This window comes from Marmota flaviventris, unplaced genomic scaffold, assembly GCF_047511675.1.
Source record: "Marmota flaviventris isolate mMarFla1 unplaced genomic scaffold, mMarFla1.hap1 Scaffold_43, whole genome shotgun sequence".
NCBI classification, from domain to species: Eukaryota; Metazoa; Chordata; class Mammalia; order Rodentia; family Sciuridae; genus Marmota; species Marmota flaviventris.
In genome coordinates, this window is record NW_027288260.1 from 902526 (window position 1) to 925298 (window position 22773).

General features: G+C 36.9%; 1 long non-coding RNA gene across 1 annotated transcript; it reads left to right on the top strand.

The window, feature by feature from the left end:
* The first annotated feature begins 6748 nt into the window (after nt 1-6748).
* Nucleotides 6749-21902, top strand: LOC139704185 (uncharacterized). The gene is made up of 3 exons (XR_011706221.1): nt 6749-6886; nt 9325-9368; nt 20772-21902. It is a non-coding gene; the product is annotated as an uncharacterized lncRNA (long non-coding RNA).
* Nucleotides 21903-22773: the final 871 nt, after the last annotated feature.

The following is a 22773-nucleotide window of genomic DNA, read 5'->3' on the forward strand; positions in this document are numbered from 1 at the left end:
CAAAATTTGTGAGACAAGTACCCAGATGCAATTGGCAAAGTAAGAAATTTTGTTTCATCTCAAAACTCCACTTTCAACATTATCAATGACTATTTTCCCATATTTCATTTCATTTTTCTTCAAGAACTAGAGAACATTTTTAAAAGATTTGATTTATCATCTGTGTAGGAATGGTGGAAAAGCTCCATAAACTCAACAAACAGGACTGTAGAGGCCTGTCACAGAAGAGAAGGGGGAAGAAGAGAGAGGGAAGGGGGAAGAGAGGGGGAGGGGGACGGGGAGAGGGAGAGGGAGAGGGTGTTGATATTTATGAGCTCAATGGGGGATGAGGAGTAGCAGGGGGGAGTGGGCTCTTACTTCTTTATTGGCTGAGAGTTCACGCCACTTTGGGGATTTGGAGGTGTTCCATTGTGCCATTAAAATTCACGCCATTCAGTGTCAAGGACCTGAGCTCCTGGAAGAGAAATGCTCCAGGCACCATCTTTTTTTTAAGAGAGAAAGAAAGAGAGAGAGAGAGAGAGGAGAGAGAGAGAGAGAGAGAGAGAGAGAGAGAGAGAGAGAGAGAGAGAGAGAATTTTTTTTATTTTTATTTATTATTTTTTTTTAGTTTTCAGCGGACACAACATCTTTCTTTGTAGGTGGTGCTGAGGATGGAACCTGGGCTGCACGCATGCCAGGTGAGTGCTCTATGCCTTGAGCCACATTCCCAGCCCCTCCAGGCACCATATTTACCAACAATCCGAGCTTTTTACATATGAATAAAGCAGAATAAAATTAGGTGACATTTAAAAGAATTAATCTCTTCTAAATGAGGTAGTGTAGTTTATGTGTCCCAATAAAGGTCCTCAATTCATTTTGTTTTCATATGTAAGACCTTTTTATTAAAATGGCCCTGAACCATAGAAACATTCCAAACATTTCAGTAAACACCTTTCTCTGGTGTGGCAGGAAAATAAAAGTGGGACTAACTTGAATTCAAACTACATGAAAGATCAATCTCTCTCTTTCTTTCCTTTTTTTTTTTTTTGTTTTTTGTTTTTTTGTGGTACTGGGAATTAAACCCAGGGCCTCAGGCTTAGAAGGCAAGCACTCTACTAGCTGAGCTATATCCCCAGTCCCATATTTTGGGAGGCAAAACCAGGGATTGAAGTCATGGGCACTCTACCACTGAGCCACATACCTACCCTTATTTTTTATTTTTACTTAGAGAAAGGTTTTCACTGAGTTGCTTAGCTTCTCACCATTGCTGAGACTGACTTCAAATTCAGGATCCTCCTCTCTCAGACTCTGAAGCAGCTGAGATTACAGGCATGCACCACCATGCATGGCCAACTTCCATCTCAAAAACTAAAGTACACAGCAAATTAGGTCACAGGCTGTCAACAAATAGGTACACTTTGTAAAAAACTATTTTTAGTTGTTGATAGACCTTTATTTTGTTTACTTATACGTAATTCTGAGAATTAAAAGAAGTGCCAGACAAGTTAGCTACCACTGAGCTCCAGCCCCAGCCCCCTGGTACATATTTTTTTTTTTTTTTTTTTTTTTTTTTTTTTTTTTTTTTTTTTTTTTTTTTTATGGTGGATACTAGAGATTGAAATTAGGAACACTGGACTACTGAGACTCAGTCTCAGGGTTATTTTTTACTTCATTAAGAGATGAGGTTTCACTGAGTCATTTAGCACCTCACTTTTGCTAAGGCTGTTTTGAAATTTGATGCTTTTGCCTCAGCCTCTCCAGCAACTGGGATTACAGGCCTGCACCAACACAGCCAGCCTTTGGTATATTTTCAATACCTATTATAAATAGATTTTAACCAGTAGCCTTAAGTCTTTTCTAATATATGTTTGGATTGAATCCATAACCCAGAAATCAGTGAAACAGGGAATCTAGTTTTATCTCCAAAACTCTTTCATCTATTAGAGTGTTTGAGTTAAGATTACCCATTGAAGAATTTACTGTATATTGTGGTTTCATCTTGACCTCCCATATGTACCTCGTTCTGAATTTTAGAACAGTCTGAAACAAGGTGCCCACAGATACCAAATATCTTGGAGTACTTTAAAAACACCAGTATCTGAGTCTTGCCTTCTAGAGACCAGTTTTAATTTTAAGTGTGTAGTTTCTAAAGGCATTAGTTGAATAATCTGCAGCTGGAAGGCATTTTCTGATAATACCTTTTATCTAAAAGACACTTGTTTCCTTTTATTGGATACTGTGAATTAAGATACAATAAAAATAGAAGTGTAGCAATATCTTCAGCAAAAGGATTTCAAATGCTTTACATATATACCCATATTTTTAAAAAATTTATTTTGAATTTAAATTACATGATAGTTCAATCTATCTCTTTCTCTCTTTTATTTTATTTATTTACTTATTTGTGGTACTGAGGATTGAACCCAGGGATTAATCATGGGCATTTTACCAATGTGCTACATACCCAGTCTCCACCACTTTTATTTATTTATTTATTTATTTATTTATTATTGAGACAGGGTTTACTGATATGCTTAGGACTTTGCCAAGTTTTTGAGTCTGGTCTCTAACTTGAGATCCTCTTGTCTCACCCTTCTAAGGCACAGAGTGTACAGGCATGTACAACCTTGTGGTAGTACCCCAAATTATTACTAGTGGATTATGTAGCATATTTATTTTGGGCTTTTAAAGAACCTTAACACTTTTATCAAAAATATATTTATTAAATTTATGCTGTTGTCAACATTTTTTACATGTTTTTGTACCCTGAATCCTTATGTTTATTTATTTTTTTTTAATTTTTGGTTTGGTGCTGAGTATTGAACCCGGGGGTGCTTTCCATTGAGCCACATTCACTGTCTTTTTTATGTTATATTTTGAGACAGGCTCTCACTAAGTTTCTTGGAGCCTTGTTAAGTGAATGAGGCTGTCTTCAAACTACCAATTCTTCTGCCTCATTTTCCTGAACTTCTAGGATTCCAGGCATGTTTCATCACTCATGACAATTTTACATTATTATAATAGCCATTACAAGAGCACTGTACAGGCTGCAGGAAATTCATTTGATTTATGAATTAAATCCCTGAGGCAAGTTTATGTGAAGTAGCCAGTGTAAAAGTGTTGTGTAAAGATTCCTTGGGAATAAACAGGGATTTTTTTTTCTAACCTCTTTTGTGAATGACTGTTGGAAACCATAGTCCATAAAAGTTCTAGAAAAAAGAATGCAAATTTATTTGTTTGCAGTTTACAGATATTTGCACATGCCCAGTCACCTTTGCATCTAAAACTTTAAACTTCAGAACATAGTAACTAGAACAAAATTTGTTAAAGTTGAAATAGTGCACAAACAAATTTCTTTTAGGAGCAATTGGTAGTTGTGGAGTTATTACTGTGGTCAGCAGAATTGGGCCAGGGCTCTGGAAGGACTCGCTTAGGGTATTGGTGATTTACTTTATTCTACACTATTACATCCACAATACAATACTCCCAGCAATAGTAGTTGAGAAAATATGCTGATAATGTCTTGAGCTAAACTGGCACCTTTGATATTTGCCTACTTCTCTGCACTGATCCCAGCTGAGTAATTAACATGGAACCAGAATGTGAATAGGGTATTTCCTGGGCTTATTGTTTTGGGGTCAGCTGCTCCATTAGGGTGTGGGGGGGTCTGAAACCAGGCTGGTGCAAGTATTTTTGTATATGTTCCTTTGCTCTGGCTGAGGTCTATCATTTTAAATGACAAAAGATTTAGAGTAATGTGCTTGGACTTATTTTTCATACACTTCACAGTTTACATCAAGAAGAAATGCCGCAGTCTGGCTGGGCACAAATAACTGAGCCACCACAAAGCCTTGTAGGTTCAAACAGCAACTACTTTATTTCAACTCTCACCGGCACTGCACGCGTACTTTTTCGCCAACGCCACTCACATAGCCCTTCCAGCAACCCCCCACACTGGAAATCCCCCCTCCGGCACTTCCCCAACCAATGGGAACTCTCTGGGAATCCTCAGGAGAACTCCAAAGTAGAGCAAGAACTTCAAATTAGCAGGCGCCCAAGGCAGCAAGAGCCACCCCATTGCCCGACAGTAAAGGTCAAATATTCAATGCAATCAATCTAGCATCACAGCAATTAGATATAGCTTAACTCAAATCATCATCTCAATGGTTCCCTGGCTTAACCTTTCAAACATTCCTTGTCACCTTTCAAACATTCTCTCTGGCAAATGCCAGGCATCATTCTGACTGGCTGTGGCTCTCAACAAAGGAACAAAAGCTAGAATTTATCTCAACACCCCTTTACATACAAAATATAGGTTGTCATTGAATATGTTGGAAGTTTAATCAAGGTTTATTCATTAGAGAACAGGCTGATCTAGAGAGAATGTAAAGTACCACAAAGTCCTATGTTTTCAAAACAAAAAGAAATGTGAGATATATAGGCATTCAGAAGAATTTTTTTTAATTTTTTCTTTGTTTATTTTATTTCATTTTTTAAATAGAAAGCAAATAGAGGAAAAAGGAGACCAAGGTGGGAAATATAATTCCTGATAGGACTATGAAACATTAAAAAATAGAATCTAGATTTCAGAAAAGAAAGATTTGACATATTGTATTTGGAGATGTGGATGGCATGAGTGTCCATGATAAGAATGTTGTAAGCTTCTGAAAGAAAATTGATATGGTGAAAGAAGCTTATGTAACTCAGATCCTCACTTAAGCCACTTTCTGCCCCCCAAATAAGCCATGCTAGGTAAACTACTGCTTGACTCTACTGCTGAATACTGAATAAAGAAAAGATTGCCAACAAAAGGTTTCCTTAATACCTTCCACCTTTGTCATGTTTGTGTCATTTATGCTATTGTTAATCAATCCAAAATTATACAAACAGTAATGACATTTCAGCCCCTTTGAAATTTGTCAGTGAATTCCTGACCATTTTGATGGAGGCTCACAGCAGGCCTAGCAGGTGCCCTGGAGAAGACTTGGACCTGAATGGCAGCATTAGAACCTTATTTTCCTCCTTCTGAAATTAATCAATATTTTGAGATGACTTTCTGGCTGGAGGCAGAAAACAGGAATCATTTCAGAAGATTTGAGTCAGCTCAGAAATGTGTCAAACCCAGCTGGGCACTCGGCTCAGTAGTTGACTGGTCACAAATATCTGCAGTGGCCTCATGATTGGCAGCCTTGCACAAAGAAAGATCAACTTGGTGCTTGTCAGGTTTCCAGGTAAGTCACATGGATCCCAGGCATTGGGCACTCACCTGCCTTCCTAAAAAACCTGCAAAGCCACTATCCAGTTGTTCATTCTTATGAATTATGTAATGCTGTTTGCTATGAAAGAGTATTAGTCAGGTATCTGGTCAAGAAACATTTGAATGTTTTCGTTTTTGCTTTCAGAACACTGGTACCTCCATGAAAACAAGCTCACAATACTTTTTTAATCATGAGTTATTTGGGGAAAAAACATCAGGGTGTTTTATTGGCAGCCAGATTATACTCTAAAGTTCATTGTATTTACCAACCATCAGCTAATCATATGCAGCAAAGATTCCAGGTGAACTGAGCCTAAATTGAAGACCATCCCAAACATGAGCTAATAAGTTTTAGAATGAGTTAATTAGTGACAGATAATTAGTTAATTTATTCACTATAGGCTGGATGCCAGGTTTCAATCACATGATGTGCAGAGGTTGTATGAAAAACAGCAGTCATCTTATAGACAGTGATTTATTTTTTCTTCATTAAAATTTTGTTGACTCTCTTAGTAAACTGTATTGAACTATAGAAAAATATTTATAGACATATATGCCTTTAATTGTGAAAATATTCTCCCACTACCTTATAAATTTGGTGTGAATATTAGCACAATTATGAAAGCCAAATATCTCAGTCCTGCCTCTAGACATTATGGAAAATATAATTTTTTTTAAATAACAAAAAAGAATTCGTTGAATGAATACTAATGATTTTAGTGGAGGAAAAAATGATTTGTTGAGACACATAAGGAAAATTGACAATATTAAAATCATATTTAGGATAGAATACAAAGAAATCATAATTAATAAAAGAATAAGTGCAAATCATCCAGAAAGATTTTTAAAAATTTGAAAATGCCTTTCCCCCATAAGCCTGCAGAACCATCATTGGATGATGATAGCAGCATAAAATATTTTAGGTTCTAAGGTGGAGACTAAAGAAAAAGAAAAATGTTGATGGCTTCAGAAGTTCTTTTTCTCCTTATAAGTTTTTTTCTTAATTTTTATTACTTTTAATTTGGTGGAGAGATACTGAAAAACTTCCATGGCCCAGGGAGAATTGCCCCACCTCTCCACCTCCTATGCCCTCCACCCATATTTCTTTTCTTTTTTTTTTTCTCAATCCACCTTTGTCCCCTCCTCCGCCCTGTCCTTTCCCCAGTGACAGGACTTGGCAGCGGTCACTGTTGGGGAGGAGGAGGGAGGGACGGCCTTGCTCCTGAGCCCCCCTCCTCTGCTCCAGAGCTGGTTCAGTCCAACTCTCTCATGCTGAGATGAGGAGGAGGAGGGGGAGGGTGGAGCAGGGAGAGGAGGAAGAGGAGGAGGGGAGGAGGAGGAGAAGGAGGAAGAAGAGTGGAGGAGGAGGAGGAGGGGGAGGGTGGAGCAGGGAGAGGAGGAAGAGGAGGAGGAGGAGTGGGAGGAGGAGGAGAAGGAGGAAGAAGAGTGGAGGAGGAGGAGGAGGGGGAGGAGTGGAGCAGGAGGAGTTGCTAACAGGAGGAGTTATAACAAGGGAACTTGGCGGAGGCAGCCTCAGCTACATACAGCTTTGGCAGCGAAGGTCAGCGCCCTGGGCAGCAGGCACCTGAAGGACCAATGACTGGAGCCAGTCACCGCGCCTTCCTCAGGGGCTGCGAAGGCGGGTGGGAGGTAGGCGGGGGCTCCGGGTCCCCACCCCGGGCTGTGAGTGCCCACACGGAGCCCCGAGGAGCCGAGCGCCCCCAAGAGGGCTGTTTCTGGGTGCGGGCACCGCTGCCCGAATGTGCGGAAAAGGGGAGCTGCATCCCAGAGGCGCCATGGAGCTGGGGTTTGGGGTGGGGAGGGCGGGAAGCGCGGGGGAGAAGCGGAGTCGCGGGAGAGAAAGGAGGCCTCCAGCGCCTCGGGAGAACTCCGGAGACAGACGAGTCCCGGAGCGCGAGGCGGGGGGAGGCTGCAGCCCCCGGTGCAGGCCAGAGGTGAGCGCTGAGGCGGGGGGCGGGGGGGCGCAGGCGCGGCCCCCACTGGAGAAGCGAGCGCCTGCCGCCCAGACTGGTGCGGGGTTGGAGACAGCCTAGGCTCCAGCTCTCCCCAGGGCAGCCAGGGGAGGCAGGACTCGGGAAGTGCTGGGGGTGTGTGAAGGTGAAGCGGAGTGTCAGAGGCAACCCCCGGCTGAGCCTCTAGGAGGAGAAGGAGGAGGAGGGGAGCCCCGCCCCGCAGGCGGCCGCCCTTGTTCGCGCCGGGGGCAGAGACAGGGGCACCGCACTACAGGGCCTGACAGGAGGGAGCTGCAGCGGGCAGGGCGGCGGAGGCTCTGGCAGAGCAGGCCAGTCCGTGGATGGGAGCCAGGCCAGCAGCGGTGGGGGCGGGAGCCTGGGGCGGGGAGCCAGAGCCGTTGGCGGGGAGCCGGAGCCCGGGAGTCGGAGCTAGGGCCTCAGAGGCGACAATCTCGCTCCCCCATGACTTAACTTTCTGGGTGGACATGTGTGCCAGAGGTGCGCTGGGGCCAGCCGGGGCAGGAGGAGTCCACCCATATTTCAGCTCAAAATTGTATTCATGGAGTTCTTGATGTCTAAAAAATTTTGCTTTATGAAAAGAACCAACTACTCTCAACTTTTATTCATTGTAATTAAATCATTCCTTTGTACATGGAATAAAAAAAGAAATTATTAAATTTATTTGAAGACATCCGAATAACATTTGGTTATGCAGTCTGCCTATTTAATATGACTTGCAAAATTGAAAACTGCAGTGGAATTCAAAGTCAATAGAAAAATCTCTAAACTTTTTTAAGGACATTCATCTCAAAATGTGGTTTAAAATTAGGCACTTCACCATCTGACACAGGAAGAGAAAGATAAGAAACCAAATAAAATACTAGCAAAGTCTGATAGAAACTCTCTTTCCAAAATTAGACTTATTAATCTTCACATGAGAGACTCCATTTTCTACAGAGGGCTTATTTTTTAATATACAAGACCCCCTCTCCTCCCCACTAAACTTAGAAAATTACACTGGTTTCTTGGGGCTTCTGCCCAAGTTTCTTCCTTATGAACCACTGACATTTCTGCAAACCTCCTCTAAATATTGTGAGAGATAGAAGTGGCTTTTTATTTGGAAAAGTAGTTGTGATTTAGGATTATCAGTGAAACCCCTTGGGGCTTTATTGAATCATGTCAACAGCTGTCAGTAATAATATGTACTTTGCTGGCCACAACATAATGTATTGATATGTATAAAACAATGTTATAAACTGGAAAAAAATATGTTTTTTTATAATTTATATGCAGTCTTATGAATAATACAGAGATCTTTGTGAGCATTATGGTGCTGTAGATAATAAATTTACCCTGTTCTCTGGCCTGCCAAGAGAGTTGTAAAGCAGAATATATTGGTTCACCTTTGTGATAATAAGCAATTTTAGTATGTCAGTAGGTTCTAGCTACATTTACTTCTGAGGTCTTAAAGAATAGTGTGCTCTAAATGGTTCTTGGAGTGTTTATACTGGCTTTGACTCTCCTGGGTAATGTTTCAGTGAGTGATATGATCAGATAACAAGTGGCACTATTTCTCAAGTATTGATATTGTGATATCTCCTGTAGTTTTATTGGCTGGAGTAGCTGATTTTTTCTTAACTGGATCTGTAGTTCTTTGTATGTATTTTTAATATGATTTTTTAAAAGTGGTTTATAGACTTGTGTACATTTTCTAAGTGATATCACCCTTCTTTCTCAGTTATTTTTGCATGGATCAGGAATCAATATGTCCTTACTGTTCTTGTTTTATCTTCTTGACAAAACACAGACACCCTTATAGGAAATGTTTCTCTTGAAACTGAAATAGCAATCAATTCATCAACTCTTCATGTGTTCCAAATGGTAACAAGACATCTGCATTGGTAGCAAATCATAATTGATTATATAAATTTAATTTAGAGTAACATGTTTACATAAACTTTGTGAGAATAGCCAAGCTTTCTGTGTTTATTAATTTCTCCTACAATAACAGTAAGGGTGGTGATTTTTGCATAGGAAGAAAAACTCTGATATTCAATCATTCTTTTGGCTGATAACATACAACTGAATTTTTAACATGTTGTAATTTCCTCACAGGATAACAAAGAAGAAATAAATTTATAAGCAGCACTTTATTGAAGGTAATAGCTTTTCTACAAGGGGTGAAACATTTCATTTTGTTCTTATTTTCTTAAAACGGCATAGACTAATTCTGAGAAAGTATTTAAGCACTTTATTTATTTATATACATTTTTGGATGTTGATGGGTCTTATTTTGTTTATTTTGTTTATATGCAGTGCTTAGATGAAACCCTGTGCCTCAAACATGCTAAGCAAGTGTTATACCATTGAGTCACAATCCCAGCTCCAGGCACAAACACAGGTCTTTCAGGTCTTTCTTGATGTGTAGAATTTCTCACCCCTGCCTCTGCTGTCTTGATCTAAGTATCCATACATTTACTTCACACTGATACAGTGATTTGATGCACATACACAATACCATTTACTGCAAAAAAACAGCATGGTTTATAACTTAAATCAATTTTAAGCATTCAAGCTAATTAGAGTCATAAAGCTATAAGAATAGGGCCTTTTAATCCACTGGTATATTAACCTATTTAAGATGGTTGGGCTTTTTATACAAAAAATCCTGAAGCAGTCCTGAAGAATATTTGGATTGAAACAGGTGAAAAAAAAAATGGTTGAGGCCCACTGCTCTTTTGTGTTTCACTAGTATTAATGCAGAGACCATTAGGAGCAGCACACTAGCTGAGCTGAATAAAGATGGCCAATTTAAAAGAAAATCCGAATTTATATAATACAGGACCTTTTAGATCACATCAGGTTGACTCCTTTGGAAAGCAACTGTGTAAGCTATGCAGCTCACAAGACATGACATGGATCATCCACATTCCACATGGCTTGTGAGGCCTCTGTTTGGCAGCAGAAGACCCTCAACACTGGCTCCCACAAAAGAGGATCCTGCAGTCCAATATTGGGATTAGAAAATTGTAGTAAACTATGGTGAAAGCAATTTTGAAGACAGATGCCTTCTGTTTGTTTCCAGAAAAAAGACAGTAAGGAAAATGAGTGAAAAAGTCCTTTTCCATGAACTTCTATTTGTTTTGCTTTATGAGCATACCCTATAGAAGAAAATAGAATTCTGACTGTGAGGGGAAATCTGGACCTTCAGTGATTGTTATAGAAGAATAGGAAATGTTGACACCAAGGGTATGCTATCAAATACTTAGCATAGGACTGCCTACTTCATTGAGAGAGGCTTTGTGGTAAATAGAAAATGCTGGTAAAATCTTTTCTTTTGGTTTCATGAAGCCTAGAGTTTTATTTGATGTTTGAGATCCATTGTGCTTTGAAATATAATCTTCTTAGCATCCCTGCCATAGGTTTATATGAAAGGTGATTTAGCGTACTGTGGTGGGCTAACATCCATTCCTTCTTTTCATGGGAAACATTTTGTACTAAAAAAATAAATAAATACTCTTTAATAGGGAATTTTATTCATCATTGAGTGGAGGCTTTCTTAAAATGCTTTTATTCAAACACACCTTTTTTTAGAGAGAGAGAGAGAGAGAGAGAGAGAGAGAGAGAGAGAGAGAGAGAGATTTTTTAATTTTTTTTTTTAGTTTTTGGCGGACACAACATCTTTATTTGTATGTGGTGCTGAGGATCGAACCCAACGCCATGCGCATGCCAGGCGAGCATGCTACTGCTTGAGCCACATCCCCAGCCCCCTCAAACACACCTTTTATTTAAAATATAGAAATGACTGGCTTACAAAGCCAGTTATGTAAAAAAAAAATTCAGACACTTTCAAATAAAGTAAACAGATCACTCATATTATATTTTCTACAAAAATATTTCATTTACCATTATATTTAGAAAAATATAAAAGAATCAAATTATTTCACATACATAGAAAAGTTAACCTTAGATAAAACATATATACATTTATACATAGTGTTCTAGAGTGCACATGCACATACATATTCTAAAATATATAGAAGATTTCATCGACTTGGAGGAAAATTCCAGGAAGTATCTAGTATTGATATTATTTAATAAACTTTCATGAATAAGTAATTACAAAATCGTGTCTAAACTTGTGAGTAATAGTTTCATATGTTATCTATATCCCAAGAAAATAGGTTTTCAGAGATTTATCAGAGGATAAATAATCTGTCATTCCTCACAGTCTTATCATGCATTCACTACTTTTCTTATTTTTAGCATGGATTCTCTAGTACATTAAGACTTCTTTCTTCATTTGTATATTTAGTTTTCCACTTCTACCTATTTTGTTTTACTTTCTTAATCACTCTTTGTATTCTGTCTTTCTGTATCTCACTCAAAGAATAAATTTAAATGAGACAATATATTATTTTTTAATAAATGAATATATTTTAGTTGCTTCAAAAGTATTTGCTTTTTTTCATAATATGTTACACTTATTCTTGAGTATTACAAACTCCACAATTGAATATATAAAACATTTCAACATATATAAACATGTTTTTTTTTAATTTTTGTATTTAAATATTTTATTTCCTCTGAATTTTCTCACAATCTTTTATAACATAATTTTTAGATTTTATTCTAATTTGTTATAAAATACAGTAGAATGCATTGTAATTCATATTACCCAAATAGAGTACAATATTTCATATCTCTTGTACACAACAGAGGCACACCATTCATGTCTTCATACATGTACTTAGGATAATGACATCCATCTCATTCCATCACTTTCCTATCCCCATGCTCCCTTTCTTTCCCTTCCTCCCCACTGCCTTATCTATAGTTTTTTTTTCTATTCCTCCCATGCTTCTCCCTCCTTTCCATTACATATCAGAAATTTTATGTGAGAGAAAACATTCCGCATTTGGTTTGGGGGGATTGGCTTACTCCACTCAGCATAATATTCTTCAGCTCCATCCATTTACTTGCATATGCCATGATTTCATTCTCTTTAATGATGAGCATTATCCTATTTTGTATAAAAAGAACATTTTCTTTATTAATTCATATACTGAAGGGCATCACAGCATACTACAAAAATGCAGCTACAACAATATTTATAGTAGCACAATTTAAAAAAAATGATTTTAACTATCAGATTATAAATGCTTTTTCTAAAAATCTGATATAAAGGTATAAAAATGCTACATGGTTTCTGTTGAACATTGTGGATGTTGAAGGTGTTGAATATTTTCTTATATATTTATCATCAGACATACTATTATTTCTACTAATAAAATGTTTCTACAATTAAAATATTAAATGGAGAAGCCAATAAAGTAATAGCCTTGCCTCATAATGTATTAGGTGTAAGACTTTGTGAATATTATAGTATTTTTTAGGTGTAAAACCTTAGCTAGATTTCATTTGAACCTTAGCTTTTCTCACTTAGTAACTTTATAAACTATGATATATCACTTAACTCTGGGATTCTCAGTTTGCTTATCTGTCAATCATTAATAATTGCTCTCAGATTTTTCTGGAAAATTTGAACATGCCCAACATTGTTTTCTTTTTTAAAAATATTTATTATTTATTTATTTATTTGAGAGAGAGAGAGAGAGAGAGAAAGAATTTTAACGTTTATTTTTTAGTTTTCGGCGAACACAACATCTTTGTTTGTATGTGGTGCTGAGGATCGAACCCAGGCTGCACACACTCCAGGCGAGCGCGCTACCTCTTGAGCCACATCCCCAGCCCTGTTTTCTTTACTTACATGTTATAAAAGAATTTTTCAGAGTTCTCTAAAGTAAAGTAGCCCTGAAAAAAAGCAAGTGCTCTATACACTGTAGACATGCAGTGGTCATAACTTTTGAGATCAGAACTACATGAAGCTTGGTTTGTATACTCCATCAATTCAAATTTTGTAAACAAGGGACAAGACAATGTTTTTATACCATGAAGAAGACCTCATAGCAGGACAGGTACACACTGCAGTCACTTATCTCCATGAAGTCCCAATATCACATCCACTTATCACATCCACCACATTTGCAAAAAGACATCTCATTACATCAAAACTGGTATATGAGATGTAACCTCACTAAAAGTCTCACCAAGCACAAAAAAATTTGGACACCATGCATGGGAGGGAGGAAGCCAGGACCAGATCAAACAGAAACTGCTTGCATTAAGACCTGTAACCACCTTGGTGATGTAGCTGAACACAAAGAAAAATCAAAGCATGAGTATTGGGGTTTAGAGATAAGTGTGCAAAAGGCTTATTTGTTCTAAGGCAAGGAAGCAATGTAAACCATAATTGTAACTATACACTTATAAATCACAATTTTAAACAAAAGGACAGAAAAACAGGCAGAAGTACCGAATTAAAGAACAGGATAGAGTTTTTAACTCATAATAGAAGACTTGACAATCCTTACCAAAGGGGTGAATATGTCCAGAAATTTTTCTTTATGAAGGTAATTTGTGGAAGGAGTGAGTTTTTCGTTTCTGAAGAAATTTTTTGCAGAAATTATAGGTTAAGAGAAGGAATAGCAAAAGCACAAAAGTCACAGAAGGAAGCTAGAGTCTAGTAAGATGTTCAGTTATAGGGTTGGGGATATAACTCAGTTGGTAGAGTGCTGGCCTCACATTCACAAGGCCATGGGTTTAATCCCCAGTACCACCAAAAAAAAAGTTCAGTTACAAATTTTTATTGTGTTTATCATGATGTCATTTAGAATTATTATTAGTATTATTATTTAAATCAGGAATTGAACCCACAGGTGCTTAACTACTGACCCAAACCCCAGCTCTTTCTTTTCTTTTTTCTTTCTTTTTTTTTTTTTTTGAGACTTAATCTTGCAGAATTTCTGAGACTGGCTTTGAGCTTGCAATTCTCATGCCTTAGTCTCTAGAGCCAACCAAGATTATAGGCATTCGCCACCATGCCCAGCTTGGAATTTTTTTTTAAGTTATTTTATTTTTATATATCAGGACTTCATCTGACAATGATTGTATTTTCTTTTGCTAATGTTTTGAATAGAATCTGTACCTTATACCACAAATAACCTAAAAACTCACTCTTTATGTAAATATGATATCATCTTGGCATGAGTGGAATGACTCTACAGTTCTTGAAGTGACTCCCCAAGTATTGTCAAGCATAATGTCAAATCTTTGATATTGTTCCATAAGAAATTTGGAAAAGAATGTGGCACATTAAATGTATATTCTAAAAAATTAAAAAGCCTTGAAAAATATGTTCCAGATGCTTGTGCTTTAATCCATTAGGAGTAATGTTTTAGACTGTATAGTTGAGAAAATAAATGTTGTTTAGAACCCCACATCTCAGTGATTTATTTAATCAATGTTTATTTCCCACTCTAAAAGGTCTAAAGTGAACAAAATCTAATGGTCAGGCAGGTCTACTGGGTGGCTTACATCTGAGATAGTTTTCAGAACTCTGGGGTTCCTGCATTTCATGGGTTTTATGAATCATTTTTCCTCTACAATTTGTTAGTATCACAAGAGTAGGTGTTTCCATCAAAAATATCCACCTTAGTCTCCCAGACTTTAGAAATCTTCACTTTGTGATGGTGTGCTGTGGGAGAGGCATTAGCTTTCAGAATAAGTTTCAGCCTTCAGCACACTTGTTTGTGCTACTTGCCATCTTGAAGGATTTTTCCAGCATAAAGTATGCTCAGACAGTTATTTTGTGTATGGAGAAAAACTTGAATTTTTATTTAACTTGCCTCTTGGCTGACTCATGTCTCTTAACCAGTGATGAATTTCTATTAATAATTTTACATGAATAATAAATGAAAAGGCATATTTAATAGGATAAAATTATAAGTAAAAATAGAATGAGCCATTATGCCTTCATTAAGATTGCCAAATGAGAAAGAAAATTAATGTATTTTAAATATTTGTATTTTAAAATTATTGTACTTAAAATATAGCAAATACGGTAATTTTAAAACTGTTTCTTTATCTTAATATATATGATTGAAACTTTATAACTTAAAGATTATTTTTTCAAACCTGAACTCAATGAATCACACCTCACCAGGTGCAAAACTCAAAAATGAAGGCAGAGAATTTGTATATTAACAACAAGATTAAAAAATTAAAAAAAAAAAAAAAATAGATGGCTATTATAAAACCTGGAAGATAATGTTGAAAAGATTCTTCAGAATGAAAACAGAAGATTGGACAAGGAGAATAAATTTTCCTAACATGATTCTAAAATGAGAGAAATGAGATATGGAAAAGGGGAGATAGAACATGAAAAAATAAAATTCCCTACTGCTGAGTGGGAATGTGAATCTTCAAAGAGTTTAAAGTCTTTCCACAAAGTAAAAAGTGATCATGAATAAAGGTGCCAAACCCACAGTTGTCCCTGAGTTACCACCAGTCTCCCTGTCTAAAGACACAGGAGAAGTTCTTTCAAGTTTTTTGAGATAAGGTTTAAAACTAAACATCCAAGCCACTCAACCTTTCTTTAAACTAGGAGCTAAACATAAAGACCATGGTGTCTACACAGACTTTATATCCTGTGATATTACTATCTCTGTGTTTTAAATAATTTCATCCGTTGCTTTATGAATTTTAAAAAATGACTATATTCTGTAATGGAGTCCTTTGTAAATTACCTGATAAATGTTGAATAAGAAAAAGTTATCTACCATAGCTAGAATATCAATTAGGACATGGTGAAAGGCATTAAAATTAATTAATCTAGAGAACTAGAAGTAAAAGTGTCCCAGAAATGAATGTAAATTTGCTAGTTTACATTTAACTTCTGGATTCTTACCATGTATCCATAAAAATATAAGATTTGAAGAAAAATATGTTTTAAGACAGTATGTACTAGTCCTTTGTCTTGGCTAAGGGAAGTCAGACCTCTTAAGACCAACTCCATTCCTCTTTGATATAGCCCTAAATGCTGTGTGGTCCTGCACTGGCTTTGGCCTTGTTTTTCAGTACCTACTGTTCTGTAGCACTTTTTGTTCTGACATTATTTAAATAGTGCTCTCATTCTGGGTGGTTCTACACATTCTGTATTATGAGCAACATGCACAGGGTAATCATTAATTATTGAAGAAATACTAAGAAAATTTACTTCTAAAAATAGATAAAGAGAGCTAATTATTTTCTTTAACTGTTTTGAGACCTAAATATAATTGCTTAAAAACTTGTTCTTCATTTTTTTTTTTTTTTTTTTTTTTGATGTCACAGTGGAAAGACGTGAGAGAGACACATGGACAGGCACAGGGGATGTATAATATTTTCTGAGGTTAAACCTTGTTGTGCACACCCATTTCTCAAGTATTTGCTTAGAATTCTGACTTTTTTTTTCTCTAATATATTAAATCATTAAGATTTGGTAAATTAGAATGCTTATTAGTTTTGACTTTACATCAAAATTGATTCTGATATTTTCTTGCCAAGAATTTATTTATTTCATGATCCTCAGATTTTTGAGGCTTACTTAATATTCTTATCATCTTTCTCTTCTGCTTGCATTACTCAGAGACAGAATTGCTGTACTCTTTCATATGTATTTCTTAAGAGTAAAAACTTCAGAGTATTTTTTCGGGTATCAAAAGTATTTTAAATTAATCTCATGGTAAAACAACTCTAAATACTCCTTTCTATGTTTTTACATTTTCAAATTGAGGTTTTCTTCAGAGCATATTTTACTGAATATTTGTGTTTCACAATAACAGACTCAGAAATTTCAGTCACTAAAAGCCATTTATTTACTGATATATGTACAATTTGGATTTTTAATTTTGTGCAGCTACAATAATATTTGATAATAATATTTATGATGCTTTCATGAACAAAAGTATATTACAAAAATAGATGTATTTCACTATACCTTAATAGAAATGGACATGTACATTTATCATTATTTAAATGTTTATTTTCACCTCTGGGTATATTTTACCAATATTATTATAAAATAAATCATATAACATTTATTACTTTATGTTTATTTCTTTGTACCATATTTATTTATTATGTTATTGTTCTATACATATTTCTGGTTAACACATTCTTTTTTTAAGAGAGAGAATTTTAATATTTATTTTTTAGTTTTCGGTGGACACAACATCTTTGTTTGTATGTGGTACTGAGGATTGAACCCAGGCCGCACACATGCCAGGCAAGTGCGCTACTGCTTGAGCCACATCCCCAGCCCCAGGTCAATACATTCTTAAAAAGAAAATGCTATTTAATAACCATAGCAATGGTATATTAAAGAGCTTTTTAAACTACTCTTTTAATACATATTTTCTTTTATCTTTCTAAAACCTTCTAGAATGTGTAAATTTATAAATATACACAGTGAGAAACAAGAGATCCTATGGCAATAAGTAATATACCAAAGTGTCAAAACCTGATAAATTCAGTGCTAGAATTAACAGTTTTCCTGAATTGCAGGTCAATGATGTCTCTAATGCAGTTAGTAAGCAAAACATTAAAATAACTGTAATTGAAATGATTCAGCAAACTATTTGGCATGACTATATATGTCCTCAATTTTAATCAAATATATATTAGATTTATTTATAATATATAGGTTAATTTATTCCTTTATGATCATTATCTCTTTTTTGAGAAATGACCTCTAGTAAACAGCCTCATTTGGCCTCAGGATGTGTGTACAGTAAGAAAAAAAGTCTCAAGAGTTCTCTCTATTATATTCATAATATATTCATATATCCCCAAGGCCTTTCACATACTGGTCAGTCACACACAGCAAGCAATTTGAAAGTTCATGAAGTTTTGCAATATAACATTGTTATCCTTTCAAGCTATTTCTAAGAATTCTGTGTGCTTTATTGAAAACATCAAGGAAAATGAATATATCTTTTTAAACCTAGAACTTGAAATGACACTGGACTCAAGAGATCAAGTTTATGAAGACAGGAGTTATGTGTTATGGCTTCTGTTTATCTGCAGAAGAGCTGTCAAGGTGAAAGGGGTTGTGTGAGAATGGCCTTAGGCCTGAGCCTAAGCAACTCCTGTAATGCCAGATTCATGGGACCCCAATAGACCTCCAGGAGCTGAATCTGATGCAATCACAAAAGAGTGTTTATTGTAAGCTCAAGCCTGGACTCACAACCATTTCAGATACAGTGGTCCCAAAGAGTGAGTCTTGACCCTTAATTCAGTGAGGATTAATAGATTTTGGGGGACACTGTATGCATCATGACATCACACAGCCAATCATTCCACATCACAGAAAAGTCAAACAACAACTCTTAACATTGATTAGCACATTCATTGGCAGGAACAAGTTGTGTAAGGGTGATTGGTTAGTTCAAGTTGTGGATACATTTGAACTGATTGGTTTAGGCCATGAGAGGTTGCAAGAGTGTATATGATAAACTTGCCTAATCATTTTACCAATCAACAAAACTACTGGGAAGGTCACCTGGTGTTTCAGGTATTTTCTGTGTCTCATGCATTTTGTGGTAGCTAGGGGGTTGCTATGGGTCCTAACCTAGTGTAACTGAGTCAGGATCACTTGGCATGGAAGATCTCTCCAGTTATTCACAGACAAACAACTCGGCAGGGTGGGTATATGCCTAGGAGCACTCTGAGTTTTTCCATGGACAAGGGTAACTCCCCACTTTGGACAGGCTTTGCTCTGACGTAGAGGCTGGTTTCTCAAAAATGGAGTCACATCAGTTTCTCACTCCATTTAAAAAACTCAATTTTGAAACCTGAGGTCATTATTAGAGGTCATTTATCACCAGGCACACCCACAGAGCCCTCTAATATGGCCTCAGACAAATTACTTCCCCTCACCCTGATAAACTGAATAAAGCCTCTGGCAGGCTCTCCTCTCCTGATAAGAGTGAAAGGTGAGAATAGCAGGATGGAGACCACCAGACCAGATATTTCTGACCTCAGGGTAAATGAGAAATCTGGTGGCACCTGATAATTACAAGGTGTGGTAAAAAAAAAAAAAAAAATAATAGTATAAAACTAGAGTGAATAAACAGGGATTCAGCCAGCCTAAACAAGTATGTACTCCAGCTGGAGAGTCTTGATGAGGCTTACACTGACATCCCATCACTTTCCATCATTTTCCTATTCTCTGTGTGATCCTCACTGCTCTCAACTCTACCGCCTTGTTTGGACCTTTGTGAGAGCTGCAACTTCTCCCTATGACCCTCTCCTCAACTGGTCGTCCATCCCCCACCAGAAAAAGCCTGTTTTGGTTTGGGACCTGATCACTGCTGTCTGAGTGAGTGTGCATCTGCAGGACATAAAGCCTAAGGCTTGAGAGTTTTGAACTTAGCATTCAGAGGAAATGTCTGTCACTAGCCTGTCATGATTAAATCTGTTTTGCAATGTTCAGAATTAATCTAAAATTGTTTTCTGGGAATTAATTAATCTAGAATTGCTTGCTGTTATTTGATTATCTCCATTGCAGTGTCTATCACTAAGGATTGTTGTTTTCTTCATTAGGAACCTATAGAGTAAAGTTGTACTAAGAATTTAAGTGAATAAAGAATTGAAAGGGGCAGAAACACGTGGACATTCTTCATTTCTCCCCTTGACTGCATGTGTCACAAATTTGCTCCCTGGAAACATGTTGTTATTATTTTTAAACTATCAAATTAAAGAATTCTTATCACTAAAGATTATTTTTATCTTCAATTCTAAATATTGACTTTATTTTTGGCATTATCTCTGTCCCTTAACTGTTATTGTTACTGCTGTTTACTGGTAATGAGGTCTTGCTTTCCCAATGCTGAAGTATAACACCAGAGAAGCACATCAAGGCAAGTTTAGAATGGAAAGTTGAAGCTTTATTAAAGGACAGCAGAAAAGAATTCTCCCTGGAGGAAGAGGGGGACCCAATGAAGTGGTACCCCCTTTCTCCACAGAAAAATCCTCTTCACCATGGCTGATTTGGGGACTGTCAGCCAAAAAGTCTCTGCAAAAGAGTTCAATGTAGCTAATAGTAGAGCACCACTGATTTAAATCAGTAGACACACCCCCCAAAAAAAGCAAACCAAAACAATAACAGCAAAAACTTGTCTCTAACTTCTACTGTCGAAGGAGTACTTGATACTCGGTATTTGTTGATCTTTCTGGCCCCTCCTATGTATGCTAAATCTGTGTTTTGCTCTACTTTGTTTATATCTAATGAGTCTCATAAGCTACTTGCTTTTATGTTTAACTTCATCACTTCATTTTATTTGTGTCTCTTATTTTCTACTGCAGAATTGAATAATCTTAAATAATATGGCAAACACACATTACAAGAGATTATTATAGAATTAAGAGAGTTTGAAAAAAATGTTTGTTTTAGAAATGATGATGGAAGCTACTATGTAAAATTCATTTAGCTTATCTATCTTTGGAAATAGCCAAGGGGAAAACGTTTTTTGTTGGTGGTTTGTTTTTTCTAGGGATTTTACCTCTGAAAGAGAGGGCTTGGATCAAAGCAGATGTGGTAGAATTAAATTCTAAGTTGGTTTGTGCAAATGAAAAATTGGACCCAGGGTAAGTCCATTGATTTCTATTCATACCATCAGTGCGACAGGAACTGTGACCATCAGATGAGATGCAAGAAGTCAAGCGAGGGAGGAGGCAGGAAACCAAATGGACTTTCCAGAATTCCAGCTTCTACAACCACAAGAATATTCTTGGTGGAGTTCTGTCGGGCAGCTCAGTATCAAGACCTATGGTTCCTTAATGGAGGCCAATACCTGCCATAGAAGACGTTCCACCAGGGGGAGCCAATTTACCTAAATGAGTGAGCCATTTCATTTCGTAAATCACTGCTGGAAATTCACCTGTTTTTCTTGAAACCCAGCCACCTCTGAGAATTCTGTATTGAATGAATAAAATGAAACAAAGTAAGAAAGAAAGAAAGGAAGAACTGTTTCTCTTGGAGCAAAAGAAGACAGTAAGAATGAAAAGCAGTTACCAAGAAGTTTTGCTAATGTAGAGTCTTATAGGTGGATCCTCATTGTGGGATTCAAATGGGCTGTTTATGAGTATGCACATGTCTCAGTTTCACCCTAGACCTAGTCTGTTGAATTGATTCTGCCCTGCAAACAAGCTGCAAAAGGTGTTCTGCACACTGACATTCCATCACAGAGCTAAGGAATTATTTTAATAGCACAAAGAGAGAGAAGTTTTGTTTGCATTTGTACAAAATTAAAGCCCATTTTTGTAAATTTGACCTTTACCATTAGAACCATGAATGGGTGCAACTGAAGTGCAACAAATATTTCCCCATCATAATTTTTAAAAATGGGTTTCTCCAGGGGTGGTGGCACAGGCCTGTGATCCCAGCAACTTGGGAGGCTGTGGCAGGAAGGTCACAAGTTTGAGTCCAGCCTCAGCAACTTAACAAGGCTCTAAGAAATTTAATGAGACCCTGTCTCAAAAATACAAAATTATAAAAAGCTCTGGGGATGTGGCTCAGCAGTAAAGTTCCCCTGGGTTAAATCCATGGTACCAAAAAAAAAAAAAAAAAAAAAAGAATAAGTTAGCTATCATCACCTGATTGTGCCATAGAATACTAGAGTTTATTCCTCCCATCCAACTGTAATTTTGTACCCATTAACCAACTTGTTTCCCACTCCTCCCCTTCCCATTCTATTTATTATTATTATTATTATTATTATTATTATTATTATTATTATGTGTGTGTGTGTTTACTGGGCATTGAACTCAGGGTGCTTTACAATGGAGCTACATTCCCAGCCCTTTTTATTATTTATTTTGGGACAAGATCTCACCAAGTTGCAGAAAATCTCCCTAAATTGCTGAGGCTGGCTTTGAACTTGCCATCCTCCATCCTCTGCCTCCTGAGTCACAGATTACAAGCATGAGCCCACGTGCCCAGCTTGATTCCGTATCTTAAAATCTAATGATTTTTAAAAGGCCTAAAGTGACATTTCTAGATTGAGAGATTTACCTAAATGACAGTTTTAAGCTAAGATTCCTTCCTATCTCTTCAGCTCCCATTAGCTCTCCTACTATTTGATTCCTTGTGCAGGCTGCTAAACTCTTTGTGCTTTGGAATCTTCATATTGTGAAATGGGAAAAGTAACAGTGCACACCTATTCTTGCTTTCAAGAAGTTTAACAGTAGCCACGAAAATTATGGTCCCTGATCTGCAATTCTTGATTTTACATCTTGTGCTGTAGCCACTAAGAGCACAACTCATCTCCATCAATGTCAGGAAATAGCTGGGAGAACTTTTTTTCTTAAAGACAATAATAAGAACCAGGACTCTTCCAATTACAGGTTTGTCTCAAAAAGTGAATTTGCATTACAGCAACTTGCTAACCCAAGTGCCACCTGTTTCTGTGGCTTTTTAGCCACTGAAACAAAAAGTACCTGGGGGCAGAATTTTCCAAACTTCCCTGCTCAGAAGACTCACCAAGAGTGTTTAAAACAAACAAACAAACAAACAAACAACAACAACAACAACAAAAACCCCCACACAATTCTAGATCTGGAATACAAATATAGATCCTCATCTGATTTAGTAGGTGTGGGAAAAGAGGCAGGCATCCGTGT